This window comes from Arachis stenosperma, chromosome 1 (genome assembly GCF_014773155.1).
Source record: "Arachis stenosperma cultivar V10309 chromosome 1, arast.V10309.gnm1.PFL2, whole genome shotgun sequence".
Classification (NCBI taxonomy): domain Eukaryota; kingdom Viridiplantae; phylum Streptophyta; class Magnoliopsida; order Fabales; family Fabaceae; genus Arachis; species Arachis stenosperma.
In genome coordinates this window covers 90,148,750-90,164,323 of record NC_080377.1, presented here as the reverse complement: position 1 = coordinate 90,164,323, position 15,574 = coordinate 90,148,750, and the positions used below count along the sequence as shown (strand labels likewise).

The 15,574-nt window shown below is 34.6% G+C and overlaps 1 long non-coding RNA gene across 1 annotated transcript; it reads right to left on the bottom strand.

Moving 5' to 3' along the window:
• Positions 1–255: 255 nt before the first annotated feature.
• On the bottom strand, positions 256–15,020 carry LOC130964801 (uncharacterized). Its single transcript, XR_009080878.1, has 4 exons — positions 14,589–15,020; positions 13,455–13,533; positions 13,067–13,118; positions 256–2,603 (listed from the first exon to the last, which is right to left on the bottom strand). It is a non-coding gene; the product is annotated as an uncharacterized LOC130964801 (long non-coding RNA).
• Positions 15,021–15,574: the final 554 nt, after the last annotated feature.

The window sequence follows — 15,574 nt, the reverse complement described above, 5'->3', positions numbered from 1 at the left end:
ACTTAGTTAACCCTTACTAAATAAAGGAAAGTCAAGTGGACTAATCAGCTTGATTCCTCAAATCCTAGTCAACTCCTATGGAAAGACTAACGTTAGAGGAATCCAAATCAATCAGCAAATTCTAAATTTCAATCAACAGCTGAGTTTGATAACTCAAGTGTCACCAATTACTCAACCAAAGCAAGGGGAGGAGAAAAATCCAAATTATTTATATCATAAATAAAAGAAAGCAATCATAATTCTGAAATACCTCAAATTATATTAAATATAAAATCAAATCTAACATGTGAATTCATAAATCAAAGTAATAGAATAAATGAAAATAGAAGAAAAACTAAATTAAAGGAACATTGAACCTGGAATTTGAAAAGACGAAGAAATCCTAATCCTAAATCCTAAGAGAGAGGAGAAAGCCTCTCTCACTAGAAAAACTACATCAAAAACTAAAATTGTGAATAATGAATGTTGCATTTTGAATGGATGCATTTTCCCACTTTATAGCCTCTAATCTGTGTTTTCTGGGGCGAAAACTGGGTCAGAAACAGCCCAGAAATCGCTGGGTCCGAATTCAAACACGTGCACGTCGCTGGTTTCGCACAGATTCACGCGTGTGCTTCACTTATCCTCAGGGAAACTATGGCAAACTATATATCATTTCAAAGCCTCGGATGTTAGCTTTCCACCGCAACTAGAAGCGCCTCATTCAGACATCTGTAGCTCAAGTTATGACCATTTGAGTGCGAAGAGGTCAGGATGGACAGCTTAGCAATTTCTTCAGTTTCTTGTATTCCTTCCACTTTCGCATGCTTCCTTTCCATCCTCTGAGCCATTCCTGCCCTGTAATCTCTGAAATCACTTAACACACATATTACGGCATCGAATGGTATAAAAAGGAATTATTTTTTGGTAATTTAAAGGCTTGGAAAGCAAGTTTTTAATTATAGAACAAAATTAGGAAGGAAAATGTAAAACCATGCAATTTATATGAATAAGTGAGTAAAGAGTTGATAAAAACCACTCAAATTAGCACAAGATAAACCATAGAATAGTGGTTTATCAATCTCCCCACACTTAAACATTAGCATGTCTTCATGCTAAGCTCAAGATAAGCTATAAAGAATGAATGGGGAAAGTAAAGCTCATGAGATGCAACCTATGAATGCAACTATACGCTATGATGATTCTGTCTACTTGGTTAAAAGTAAATAAGTTCTTTAAGATGGAAAAAAATTCAAATTCCACCAATTCTAATCATATAGTATAAGACAAGTAAACTTGTTAGAAGATAGCTCATAAAAGCAGGGAACATAGAATCAAGCATTGAACCCTCACTGATGGTGTATGTACACTCTAATCACTCAAATGTATAGGGTAATTCACTCTAGTCTCCCTTAGTCATGCTTTCTAAACTTTGTTCTTCACCTAACCAATCAACAATATTTAATGTACCAATACAAATATCATGAGGTCTTTTCAAGGTTGTAATGGGGCTAAGGTAAAGGTGAGGATATATATATATATATATATATATATATATATATATATTTCTTTTTTTTCTTTAAAAATATAAAAGTAAACATAACATATCAATGCACATGGATTTTTAATTTTTCTGGTCTCACATAAGTAGGTACCCAAATTCCCAATATTTTGCCAATGAAACACTGTACACTTTCATCCACCCAAGTTTCCATAGTTCCCTAAACTTAATTGACACACAATCTCTATTTTAAGCTAACCAAAGATTCAATTGGGGTAATTAATTGTTTTTCCACTTAAGGCTAGTAATGTGGTAAAATATAGAACAAACGGGGATTAAAAGGCTCAAGGTGGCTAACAAAGGTGACTGAAAGGGTAGGCTATTTGGGATAAGTGAGCTAATAACAATTGATGGCCTCAATCATATATATGCATTTAAATACACTAAACATTGGACATATAGGATGGAACAAAATATAGATTACAATCATAGAGAAGAAAACACACAAGAATAAAATTTTTATGGTTAAATAATGTAACCATGTAATTAAGCTCAAATCTTACAGGTTGTGTGTTCTTAGCTATAACCCATGTTCCAAATACAACTTCCAACAAGTTTAAAAAATTTTTTTTTAATTTAAATTAATAAAATACTATAAAAAGGGTCTTGAAAAGAAACTCATTACTTTATCTAAGCAAAACATACATGCAAGCAATTATTAACATGCAATCTATCCTAAATAACAAAAGAAAAACTAAAAATGTTGGTGTTAAGAGAGAAAAGTTACCTTCGGAAGTCAGGTACTGACCAACCTCCCCACACTTAAAGCTTGGCACCGTCCTCGGTGCCATCAGTCAGGAACAAAGGGGGGCTGGTAGGTAAGGTGGAGTCCGGAGTGTCCTTTGGTCTTCCTCAGGTGGGTGGTTACCAACAAGCAGCTCCTTGAGGTATGTAAATTGGCGCTTGTTACGGCGCTCCATTTGCTTTGCCTGTCGGTCAAGCCGGTCCAACCTCTGAAGTATCTGAAGGAGCAGCAGATTTGTTGAAAGTGCTTGTGCTTTTTATTTCTCTCCTCGTCGGTGACTTGTTAGAGGCTCTCTCTGTACCCTTCCTGGTGGTCATCCTGAAAAGGAGGAAGAGAAAGGGACATGAATTCAAAGGGATAGAGAAGAGAAGAGGGCAGTACGAGTGATAATCATGCCAAGGTAAAGAAGAATGTCGTTAACACATGGTCGCGACTCCATGTAATTAGGACATCAATGGAAATATAGCATGATATATTGAGGCAATTAAATGCAAGATGTTTATTGGCATGCTGGAAAAGGCATGAGTAGCGTAGATCAAGCATTAAAAACCAAAATGTATTATCACTCGTAACAAACTAACAATATTGTTTGTATTCACAACTATATTTAATTAATAAAATTTTGGAAGGGTTTTGTGAAAAACAGGCATTAGAGTGAAAGGATAAAATAATTAAGAATTCATAATGCTATACGGGCTTTTCACAAAATACTTGGTATGCATGTAAAATATGTTAAGGAAAGTATTAAATTTGAACATGCAAACAATCCAAAAATAATTAGTGATAATTGTCAGAAAACTCCTTAATAATCCACAAGGAATTATAGAAGAAAACAATCACCCAATTAGATTTCTAACACCAAGTAAAATAATGTAAAAATAAATAAATAATAAGAAGAGAAGAAAGAAATAGAAAGAAAAAACCTTGAGAAAAAGGGGACAAAGAGAGATAATGGAGAATGTGAGGTGAAGAAGATATGATAGAAGGGAGAAGAAGAAGAAGAAGAAAAAGTAAAGGAAGAAGAAGGAGAAAAAGAATGGATAATAAAGAAGAAAGAAGAGAAAGAAAGAAGAAAGAAATAAGGATTAGAAAAGAAAATATAAGAAAAGTGGCGGCGCAGGGATCTGGTGGTGTTGCGCTAATGACGCGCACGCGTACTCCACGCGTACGCGTGGGTCGCAAATATTGGAAGGTGACACGTGGGCATCGGTCATGCGTATGCGTGATTGTGTTTGTGCTACTCGCGCGAAGGCATCCTTGCGCGCGCACAACTCTCTGTTTGTCTTAGGGTGTGTGCCAAAATAACATGTGACCCGTGCGCGTCATTGACGCGTACACGTGAGTGGTCAGAATTTGAAAATGGTGCGCATGCATCAGGGACTAAAGCAAACCCAATAAAATTTATAACCAAAATATTTAAACCTCGGGTCGTCTCTCAAGGAATTGCAGGAAAGTATGATTTATTATTGGTTATAGAAAAGTATCGTTGGGTTTTTGAAATACGGAACAAGTAATTTAAATGGCAAGAAAAATAAATTAATAATTAGAAAAAGCTCTTGGCAAGGTATGAGAACTGGAAATCTCATCCCAGTTATCCTTATCAGGTGTGATGAGAATTGTTTATTGCTCCCACTTAGTTAACCCTTACTAAATAAAGGAAAGTCAAGTGGACTAATTAGTTTGATTCCTCAAATCCTAGTCAACTCATATGAAAAGACTAGCGTTAGAGGAATCCAAATCAATAAGCAAATTCCAATTTTCAATCAATGCTGAGTTTGATAACTCAAGTGTCAGCAATTACTCAACCAAAGCAAGGGGAGGAGAAAAATCCAAATTATTTATATCATAAATAAAAGAAAGCAATCATAAATCTGAAATACCTCAAATTATATTAAATATAAAATCAAATCTAACATGAGAATTCATAAATCAAAGTAATAGAATAAATGAAAATTGAAGAGAAACTAAATTAAAGGAACATTGAACCTGGAATTTGAAAAGACAAAAAAATCCTAATCTTAAATCCTAAGAGAGGGGAGAGAGCCTCTCTCTCTAGAAAAACTACATCTAAAACTAAATTTATGAATAATGAATGTTGTATTTTGAATGGATGCATTCCTCCACTTTATAGCCTCTAATATGTATTTTCTGGGCCCAAAACTGGGTTAGAAACATCCCAGAAATCGCTGGGGTCGAATTCAAACAGGTGCATGTCGCTGGTTTCGCGCAGATCCAGGCGTGTGCATCACTTAATCTTAGAGAAACTATGCCAAATTATGTATCATTTCGAAGTCCCAGATGTTAGCTTTCCAACGCAACTAGAACCGCCTCACTCGGACCTCTATAGCTCAAGTTATGACCATTTGAGTGCGAAAAGGTCAGGCTGGACAGCTTAGCAATTTCTTCAGTTTCTTGTATTCCTTCCACTTTCGCATGCTTCCTTTCCATCCTCTGAACCATTTCTGCCCTGTAATCTCTGAAATCACTTAACACACATATCACGGCATCAAATGATATAACGGGGAATTAATTTTTGGTAATTTTAAGGCTTGGGAAGCAAGTTTCCAATTATAGAACAAAATTAGAAAGAAAAATGTAAAACCATGCAATTTATATGAATAACTGAGTAAAGAGTTGATAAAAACCACTCAAATTAGTACAAGATAAACCATAGAATAGTGGTTTATCATTCTTGTTTCTTCTATTTTTCTTTTAATGCAATTCATGTTTTGAGTTCCTTTATTGTTGATTTGCTTAATTGTTGTTAATTCCTTGCAATTGGTAGTGTAGATCTACTTTTCTTGCAATTTGATTTTACTTTCCTTTTATGCCTTCCAAGTGTTTGATAAATTACTTGGAAGGATGCTAGAGTAGATTTTTCTCCTCTTGGCTTGGGTTGAGTAATTGGAGACTCTTGAGTTATCAAACTCTTTTGTTGATTGATAATTGGAAGTTGCTAGTTGACTTAAATGCCACTAACTCTATTATTTCACCATGATTTGACTAGGACTTGTGGACTCAAGTTGATTATTTCCACTTGACTTTCCTTCATAGTTAGAGGTTAACTAAGTGGAGCAATGGATAATTCTTGTTCATAATTGATGATGATGATGAGGATAGGACTTCTAATTCTTATTCCTTTCCAAGAGCTTTCTTAGTTGTTAGTTTATTTCCCTTGTCATTTACCTTTCATGTCTCTTATCAAAACCCCAAAATATACATTTCATAACCAATAACAAGAACATTTCCCTACAATTCCTATAATAGACGACCCGAGGTTTAAATACTTTGGTTATTTTTATAGGGGTTTGTTTCTTGTGACAACAAATTTTTTGTACGAGAAGATTGTTTGTTGGTTTAGAACTATACTTTCAACAAGATTCATTTGTGAAAATCTAAACCACACAAAAATTTGTTCATCAGTCACTCTTTGTTTTTCCGAGTAGACGGGTTGACGAAGAGGAGAGGGTTAGCTGGTTGACGTTTATTGGCCGCCACTACCTAGCTACCCTCCTCGTCATTGATGTATTCTTTGGATACATTCTGAATTTGCTTCATCATCCAGATGGGTTTAGTGGTAAGGTGCTTCCTGAAGTCTTCATTTAGTAGGTCGTTCATTAAACACAAATTGACCACTGAGTCCATCAAGCCGTCTATTTCCAAGCACACTCATTAAACCTATCTAGGAACTTCCTGGTCGGTTCTTCGATTTTCTGGGTAATCCCTAGCAGGTTAATTGGCCGTTTTGCTTTGGCAATGTGTGTGGTGAACTGGGTTAAGAAGTTGTGTGATATATCTGCAAAGGCCATAATGGACTCTTGTGGAAGCGCGTCACGACACCTTACTGCATCGCCGGCCCCTTCAAGGTTCATCCTGGCTTTAAAAGCCGTCAGAAGTTCTTGCAGGTCCTTGATCCCGTTGTACTTCATGTCCGTCGATTTGTCGAGGTGCTTGGGTAGGCGGAACTTGAGGATGGAGGGGTGGAAAGGGGTTGCCCCTATAATGATGGGGTCCCATTTTTTCCTTCCTCTATTTTCCTGGGTTTCTTTGTGGCCCTCAGTCCTTTCGGGCTTGCGGGAGCGAGTTTGAGCATTGGTTTCGGCCCGCCTGTCATCACCTTCCTGATTTCTTTCGCAACCTTCTAACCTCTTGAGTGGAGAGCGGGTGCGGGACAGACTCGGTCAGGTGTCCCTGCTACAGCCAGGTCAGGTCTCGTGCCACCAGTTTGCGCTTGAGATTCTACACCCTGTGCCTGAGTTCTTGCATGATCTTTGCATTGTCGTATCTGGTTCCACCGAAAGGATGCCTTTTGGGAGATCGGGAGTGTTGGTTTTCTGTTTCCATCATGGGTTTCGACAGCTTGCGGGAGGTGATGAGCGTACATTTTATACGCTTTTTGGCATCATTTTCATATAGTTTTTAGTATGTTTTGTTTAGTTTTTATTAAGTTTTTATAGGTTTTAGTGTTAAATTCAGATTTTTGGATTCTACTATGAGTTTTTGTGTTTTTGTACAATTTCAGATAATTTCTGGCTGAAATCAAGGAGCTGGAACAAAAGTCTAATTCAGAGACAGAGAAAGCACTGCAGATGCTGTCCGGATCAAACATCCTTGCACTCGGAAGAGATTTTCTGAAGCTATAGAGGTTCAAATAGAGCGTTCTCAAAGGCTATGGAAAGCTGACTTCCAAAGCTTTCCAGCAATGTATAATAGTCCATCTTTGCTTCAAGTTAGAAGGCTCAAAACTGGCGTCCAACGCCAGCTTCCTGCCCCTTTCCAGGCGTCCAGCACCCAAAGAGCAGAGACCGGTGTCCAAACGCCCAGAGAGGAATCCCTAGCCAGTGTTCAATGCCCAAAGAGCCTCATAGCATGTGGATCTCATCAAAGTTCAGCCCAAACACTTACCAAGTGGGCCCCAAAAGTGGATTTTAGCACTAAGTAGACTGTTTTACCCTTGTTAGTGATATGTTTAGTATTTAAAGTTATTTTACATAATCATTCGAAGATTTCATAGGCCATAGACATCTTTTACATTGTATTTTCACATTAGTATGAGTTTCTAAACCTCCTAGGTTGAGGGGAGGAGCCTTGTTGAGTCATTTGAATTAATAAAAGTATTACTGTTTCTTCTTCGATCTGTATTGGATTAATTCTAAGATGTATATTCGTACTTTAACATGGTGAATAGGATGATCAGTGACAATCAGCTCTGTTCATCACACTAAGTCGAACGTGCCTGACAAACACCCGCGTCTACTTGGGTTCATGTGAATACTTCAGTGGAAAGCACTAACCGCCATCTTGAATCATACATCTCTTGGACACCCATTTAGCTAATTTTGGAAAGATTAGGGTCTCTGTGGTAGAGGCTAGAACCCCAGGTGCAACATTCTCTGATCCGGAAGATTCGACCTTGTCTATGGCGTTTTGAGTAGGATCATTAGGGATAATGGACTGTACGAGCTTCACCCTCAGATCCGGAGGGCTATTGACAACCTCTTAAAAAAGGCGTTGATCACATACAGCCTGCCATTGAAGAAATTACTCATAAGCAAAGGAAACAGTACTACCAGAGTTAATTCAGAAAGACAAAGCAACTCCAATCCTCAACTATATTCCTATTACTAATTTCAATAATCCTAAACTCTGTAATCCAACAACTCTTGATTCGCTTTAATAAGACCTACAAGATAACCATAACTTGCTTCAAACCACAATTCTTGTGGGACGACCTAGTGCACTTGCTGGTACATGTGTACGAAGGTGTGGGGATTCGTGCACCAAGTTTTTGTGGCCGTTGTTAGGGATTGTTGAGTTTGGACAAACTGACGGATTGTCTTGCTCCCTAGATCATGTAATATATTTTATTTTATTTTATTTGAGTCTTTTATTTTTATTTTCTTCTTCTTCAAATTTTCGAAAAAATAAAAAAAAGTTTTTCAAAAATATTTTTATTTTTCTTTGTTTAATCTTTGTTCTTGGTTCGAATCTTACATGTTTTTTGTTTTTCAATTACAAAAATTTTAAAACTTCTTCAAAAACCATTTTCATACAGTTTATTTTCAAGCATCCTTAGCTTTCTGTTTGAGTCTTTGTTTATGTTCTTGAAAGTCAATTTTCGAAAATCTTGAGTCCTTTTTCTAAAATCTTAAAAATTTGTGTCTTTTTGTTTGAGTTTTGTTTCAATTTTTTAGTTCGGTGTTTGAGTCTTTGTTTTTGTTCTTATTGCAATTTTCGATTTTTGGCTATCTTTCTTTCAAACACTTTTCAAAAAGAGTTTTTCTTTGTTTAATCTTGTGTCTAATCTTTAAGTTTGGTGTCTTCTTTTGTTTTTCTTTATATTTTTTGAAATTTGTGTTTAGTTTTCTAAAAATTTTATGTTTGGTGTTCTTTATGTGTTATTGTGTTCTTTAAATTTCTTGAGTCTTGTTCTTTGTGTTCTTGTTAGTCTTCAAAGCGTTCTTGAGTTTTCTTTATGTTTGATCTTAAAATTTTTAAGTTTGGTATTCCTTTGTGTTTCCCTCCAAAATTTTCAAAAATAAGGAGTATTATATCTAAAAATTTTAAGTTTTGTGTCTTTTCTGTATTTTTCTGTTTCATCATTAAATTCAAAAATGAAAAATATCTTTTCTATCTTATCTTTCACTTAATTTTCGAAATTTTTAAAATAAAAATTCAGATTTCAATTTTAAATTTTTATCTTATCATATTTTAGTCTTCAAGTTTTCAAAAATCAAATCTTTTCAAAACTAAAAATCTTATCTTCTTCTTATCTTTTTCAAAATCTTATCCTTTTAAAATCTTTTTCAAATGTTTTTAATTACCTATCTTATCTTTTCTAACCTCAACTTTTAAAATCAAATCTTTTTCAAATCTTTTTAATTTCTTATCTTATCTTTTCTTACCTTTTTAATTTTAAATTTAAATCTTTTCTTATCTTATCTCTTATCTTATTTGAAATTCAAATCTTTTCTTAATTAATTACTTCTCTTCTCTCTCCTCTTTTTTTCCAAACTTCCTAACTAACTCTCATCTCCTCTTAATTTTCAAAAATTCCCTCCTATTTCTCTCTTCTCTTTTTTGAAAATACACTTACTAATTTTCAATTATTTTTTAAATTATTAACTTAATTTTTGAAAATTATTTAATAAAATAAAATTAATTTTTGAATATTATTAACTTAATATTTTAATTGTTATTCATCTGTTTTATTTATACTTCTTCTTTTCACTTCTATTTATTCAAACTCTACTTCTCTCTCATCCTCCATCTTTAGTTTTATTTCTCACTTCTTCTTCTTCTTCTTTCTTCACACCTAACTGAAAGCTCTTTGGTCCAAGTAGCACAAAAAACTTCTTTTCTTTCTTTTCTTCTTTTCTTGTTTATGACCAAGAATAGGGATAAAGAACCCCTATTGACTCTTGATCCTGAACCTGAGAAGATTCTAAGGAGGCGTTTACAATATGCTAAAGCACAACACTCCGGAAGAGACCTTTCAGAAAGTTCTGAACAAGAACTAGGAGACATGGCCGAACCTCAAGAGGAGCCAAGAAAGGACCTTGGTGACTTCACCATGCCTACCTCTGACTTTTATTGCATAAGTATCCCTGAACATGCCGTTGGAGCTAACAATTTTGAGCTTAAGCCTCAGTTAGTCTCTCTTCTGCAATAGAACTGTAAGTTCCATGGACTTCCAATGGAAGATCCACATCAGTTTTTAGCTGAGTTCTTACAAATATGTGATACTGTAAAGACTAATGGATTTGATCCTGAAGTCTACAAGCTTATACTCTTTACCTTTGCTGTAAAAGACAGAGCTAAGTTTTGGTTGGATGCCCAACCTAGAGAGAGTCTAGACTCTTGGAAAAAGCTGGTTAATGATTCTCTAGTTAAATTGTTTCCCCCTCAAGGGATGAGCAAAAATAGAGTGAAAATTTAAACCTTCAGAAAAGAGAAGGTGAATCCCTCTACGAAGCTTGGGAAAGATACAAGCAACTGGTCAGGAGATGTCCTCTTGACATGCTCTCAGAATGGTCCATCATAGGCGTCTTCTATGATGGCTTGTCTGTGATGCCCAAAATTTCATTGGACAGCTCTGCAGGTGGATCACTCCACTTGAAGAAAACATCTACAAAAGCTAGAGAACTCATTGAGATGGTTGCTAACAACCAATTCATGTACAATTCTGAAAGAAATCCTGTAAACTAAAGGACTTCTCAGAAGAAAGGAGTTCTTGAAGTTGATACTCTGAATGCCATATTGGCTCAAAATAAGATCATGACTCAGCAAGTTAATATGATCTCCCAACATCTGACTGGAATGCAAACTGCAGTTGGCAGTAATCCAGAACCTTCTTCTAAAATAGAAGCTTATGATCCTAATCAACCCACCATGGAGGAGGTGAATTACATGGGAGAACCCTGTGGAAACACCTACAATCTTTTATGGAAGAATCATCCTAACCTCTCATGGAAGGATCAGTAGAAACCTCAGCAAGGTTTCAATAACAATCAAGGAGGAAGGAACCAGAATAGGTTCAACAACATACCACCATTCCCATCTTCTCAAGGGAATATGGAAACCTCTAACCATAGCCTCTCTAACTTAGTTATTCTCGTTTCCATCCTCTCTAAGACCACTCATAGTTTCATAAATGAAATAAGGTCCTCCATTAGAAATTTGAAGGTACAAGTAGGTCAATTGAGCAAGAAGATCCTTAAGACTCCTTCTAACACTCTTCCTAGTAAAATTGAGGTGAATCCAAGAGAAGAGTGCAAGGCCATAACCATAGAGGTTGAGGCCGAAATTTGAGAGAATGGGGTAGTGTTGAATGCCAGTGAAGAACATATCACTGAACGTTTAACACCCAACCTGGCAGCAAGCCTGACGCTGAACGCTAGTGAGGAACCCTTCATTGGGCGTTCAACGCTCATTCTGGCAGTAGGGCTGGCATTCAGGGAGCACTCGATGGGCATTCAACGCCCAATACACAGGCTTTCTGGCGCTGAACGCCAGTGAGTAACCCCTCACTGGACGTTCAACGCCCAACCAGGCAGGCTTTTTGGCACTGAACGCCAGTGAGGAACCTATCACTGGGCGTTCAACGCCCAAACATGTAGCCATTCTGGCGCTGAACGCCAGTGAAGAACCCCTCACTGGACGTTCAACGCCGATGCACACTACAAGAAAAAACAATATTTGTATAAAAAAAATTGTTACAAAAAATCAAAATTTTGAAACAAAAGGATTTTGTAACAAAAAAAGGGGTCGTTGCAATATGTCCCGTTACAAAAAGTTTTTGTAACAAAAAACGGAACTGTTACAATTCAAAGTGATATTTTGTAACAAATTTTTCTGATACAAAAAACCAAAAGTCGTTACAAAAGTGATAACAAATTTTGATCCTCAAAATATTTTTTGTGACAATATATTTTTTCCTATCATAAAATTTTGTTACAAAATGTAACTTGATTTTGTAACATTTTTTTTCTTTAGTTACAAAACACTATTTATTTTGTAATAATTTTTTTAACTACAAATTACACACATAATTTGCCAAATTATATTAGTTTTTTAATTAATTAATATATTAACTAATTTAGTCAGCAAGTCAACATTTATATAATATATAATAACATAGATAGTTCAAATAACTTTCATTTAAGCAAGATTGTTTTATAAATCTTCAACATATAAACTTTCAAGGACAAACTAACAAGACACATTGAAGAACCCTAATGAACTAGATAGATATATAGGACAAGAAAAATAAGAAATTATAACTCTCCAAAATGTAAACTACAAATTACAAACTCTATTACGTTCATTCAGCTCCTTTCTTATGGAGAAACTTCTAATAAGTGCCACACACCAGAAAAGACCACCAACTAGAAAACACTAGCTTAAGAAACAAGATTTGTTTTTCCTTTAAAAATGCACAAGAAAAACAAAAAACTATATTCATATTATTCAACAATGAATACAAACTCTAAAATTCTTACCATGTCCTTTCCCAACCCCATGGCTTCTAGTAACTCATTTTGTCTAGCATTAGAATGACAACATGCTCTATATTACTACTTAATAAATCACTCCAAAGCTAGTTGCATGATAAATTAATAGTTAGGAATACCTTTCTGTATATGGGTGTATATATAGACCATTTTTTCATGCTTTGAAATCTAGAACCCATGATCTCTAACTCACAAGGCAGCAACCTTACCATTGCATCAAGGCTGACTCTCAAATTTCAAGGGAAGCCAAAGAAAAAAGGGGGTCTTAAAACAAAACATACAAAGATTTAGTATAGACACATACAATGCCAAGACTAAGCCGCAGCTTCAAAACTCTTGTGCCCAAACACACAAATATAGAATTACTCTCACCTCCCTTGAGTTTTACCTTCGTTATATACGATACTATTCTCTATTTTGAGAACACATAGGAACTTCCTCAACAGACCATGTGTCAGGGGATGTTTGCAACGAATAAAGAAAATTCAAGCAAGGTTTGTGTAATTACCATAAAATTAAAAGGGAGAGAACAAAATGAAGCTATATATGCCTATGAGTTCACATTTCAGTGTGACACTTGTTCTTTTCACTAATTTTTTCTTAAGAAACTAAACTACAGTATCCAATCAAAACCTTCTTTAAACTGAACCAAACTAGATAGGGAAAATATAATCTATTAATCATCTAGGAAGTGGAACCTGGTTAAGGCACACTAATACAGTATTTAACTCAATAAGTTTTGAAGGAAGTAAAATTTGAAAGAGTTACCAAGCCATTCACGTTCCCAATCAGCATATCTGACAACAACAGGAGATGGTTCCTAGAACATATAAATGAGCCCAATAATAAATATATGTTTAACTTTGAAATAATAAGATGTATAGCAGAAAGAAAAGGTTGAAGTCCATCATAGGTAATGTTGTCCTTATCCCAGGAAATGTATACTTATTGTTTAAAGCCTTAATGGCTCTCTCAGCTTCATCTAATATTGCATATTTCACAAAATAACTTCCTACAAAGTTGATCAAAATTTGAACTAGTGTGATTTCATTCAGATATGGTATGTGATTACTGGCAATGTCAAATGAAAGTCATTAATCCTTGCAACCATTGGGAAACCAAATTACACAAACTGATGATAAAAAATCACGTATACCTTGTCGTCCACCAGTTCTCTTATCTTTTAAAAGAACAACCTCAACAATAGTCCCATGCACTTCAAACACCAGGCGGATCTGATTAAAAATTAAAAGTAGAAAATGAAAAGAGACGGAAGGGTAAGAAATGGTTACAAGTTGCTAAGCCAGTGTGCTAGCAGGCAAAAGACAACAAATCTTATCCTTCTAATTAGAAATGCATCAAATTAACCATAATTCTAGTTGAAATATTTTACCAAGCACGTTGTGTACAAGTAAAATCGAAATAAATTTTAAAGCAGAGACAATTTAAAGCTTCCAAAAAATAATCCACTACATAATAAGATACAAAGCATGAGCTCTCAGATGAAGAATCAATGAAAAATTGAATATCACAAGCATGAGCTCTCAGATATACCAAATACATGAGCAATAGCACCACGTAATGAACAAAGCCTTATCCATGGGGTTTGATTCGAATGCCTTAATTAAATATGCAGTAAAGATAATGTCCATCAAAACTCCTAATTAAATAATAACAATTAATTAGGCATAATAGAACTAGACATTAACCAAATTAAATAGTTTCAACTTATAGGCATACTAGAACTAGACATTGACCAAATTATACCAATTAACCAATGCAGAACCACTTGAACTAAGCTAACATTAGTTTAAAAACAACTCATTCAAGTTTTCCACAGCCAACCTGTTTGTTAATTTAATGATTGATGTTGTCAAGTTGTTTTATATTTAGTTGAAGCATTTCATCGAGCAGGTTGTGTGCTAGGAAAATAAAAATGAATTCTAAAGCAAACAAAATTTAAAGCTTTTAACAAAACCATCCACCACATAATAAGATATAAAGCATAAGCTCTCATATTAAGAATCAATGAAAAATTGAAAATCGCAAGCAACATTAAAAATACCAAATTTTATATCAAATCAAAATCAAAATGTAAAAATGGAATCCTTTTCTGGAAATGATTTTCACTCACATAAACATTTATTCACTGAGTAGAATAATAACATTTGAATTTTTTGTTCTTTTTCTTTTTTTTTTTAAATTTCTTGTTGGATAATCACTTGCATATCACTTTCCATAATTATAAAGCTATAGATATAAGACAATCGTAACAGTTTTTAAATCATACCTCGTGATTAACCACCAGTGAACAATAAGTTCAGCAAATTAGGTTTTTCATCTCTATTGTAGTAGTAGTGGCGCTGCTGGCTCTGGCTACAAGGATGTGACACCGATTCACATCCAGCAACGGTGAGCTCGACCGACGGCAACTACTGGCTTCCGTCAATCTCTCTGTCAGCGTCGCTCTCCTTTTCTCCTTCAAGCTCAACGGTAGCGAAACTAGCGGCGGCGGCGGCAACGCATGGCAGCGACGAAGACGAACTGCGTGAATGTCTCCATCGATCTCTCTCTTCACGGTTCTGCTTCTCTCTCCTTCTCCCCCATGGTGATTCAACGGCGGCTTTGGTGGCAGTGACGCCTACCGCGCCGTCTCCCTCTTCCCCCTCCTTCTTCCCTCGCGGCTCGCCTCATTTTCTGATTCGGTTCCCCCCTTCTTTCTTTTCTGATATGCGGTTAGAATTTAGGTTTTAACTTAGGAATTTTAAATTTAGGATAAAATATATATAAGTAATATAATAATTTTATAAAATATTTAAAATAAAATAATAATTTAAAATTTTAATTTAATACTATAAAGATTATTTTTAAAATACATAAAATTTTATTCATCAATATATCAATGAGTTTAAATAATTATTTTAAATTTAAGTTATAAAATAAATGTATCAATCACATTTTATAAAATATAATTTTAAATTCAAAAATATCAATTATTCAGATTATTGATATAATTTTTTATTGGTTTTTTATTATTAAAATTTTAATTTCAATTTATATAAAACAGTTAATTATAATAAAAATTATACATAAACATTAATTAACTTAAAATTAAAGAATTTATAAAAATCAATTTAATCTTTCCAAATAAATTAATCTCTTAGAGCTCAATTTAATAAAATAAACTATAATTTATTCATAATAAAAATTATTTAGATTAAATTATATAATGTTTCCATTACTAAATTTTAATTTCAAATCATATGAAATAACCAA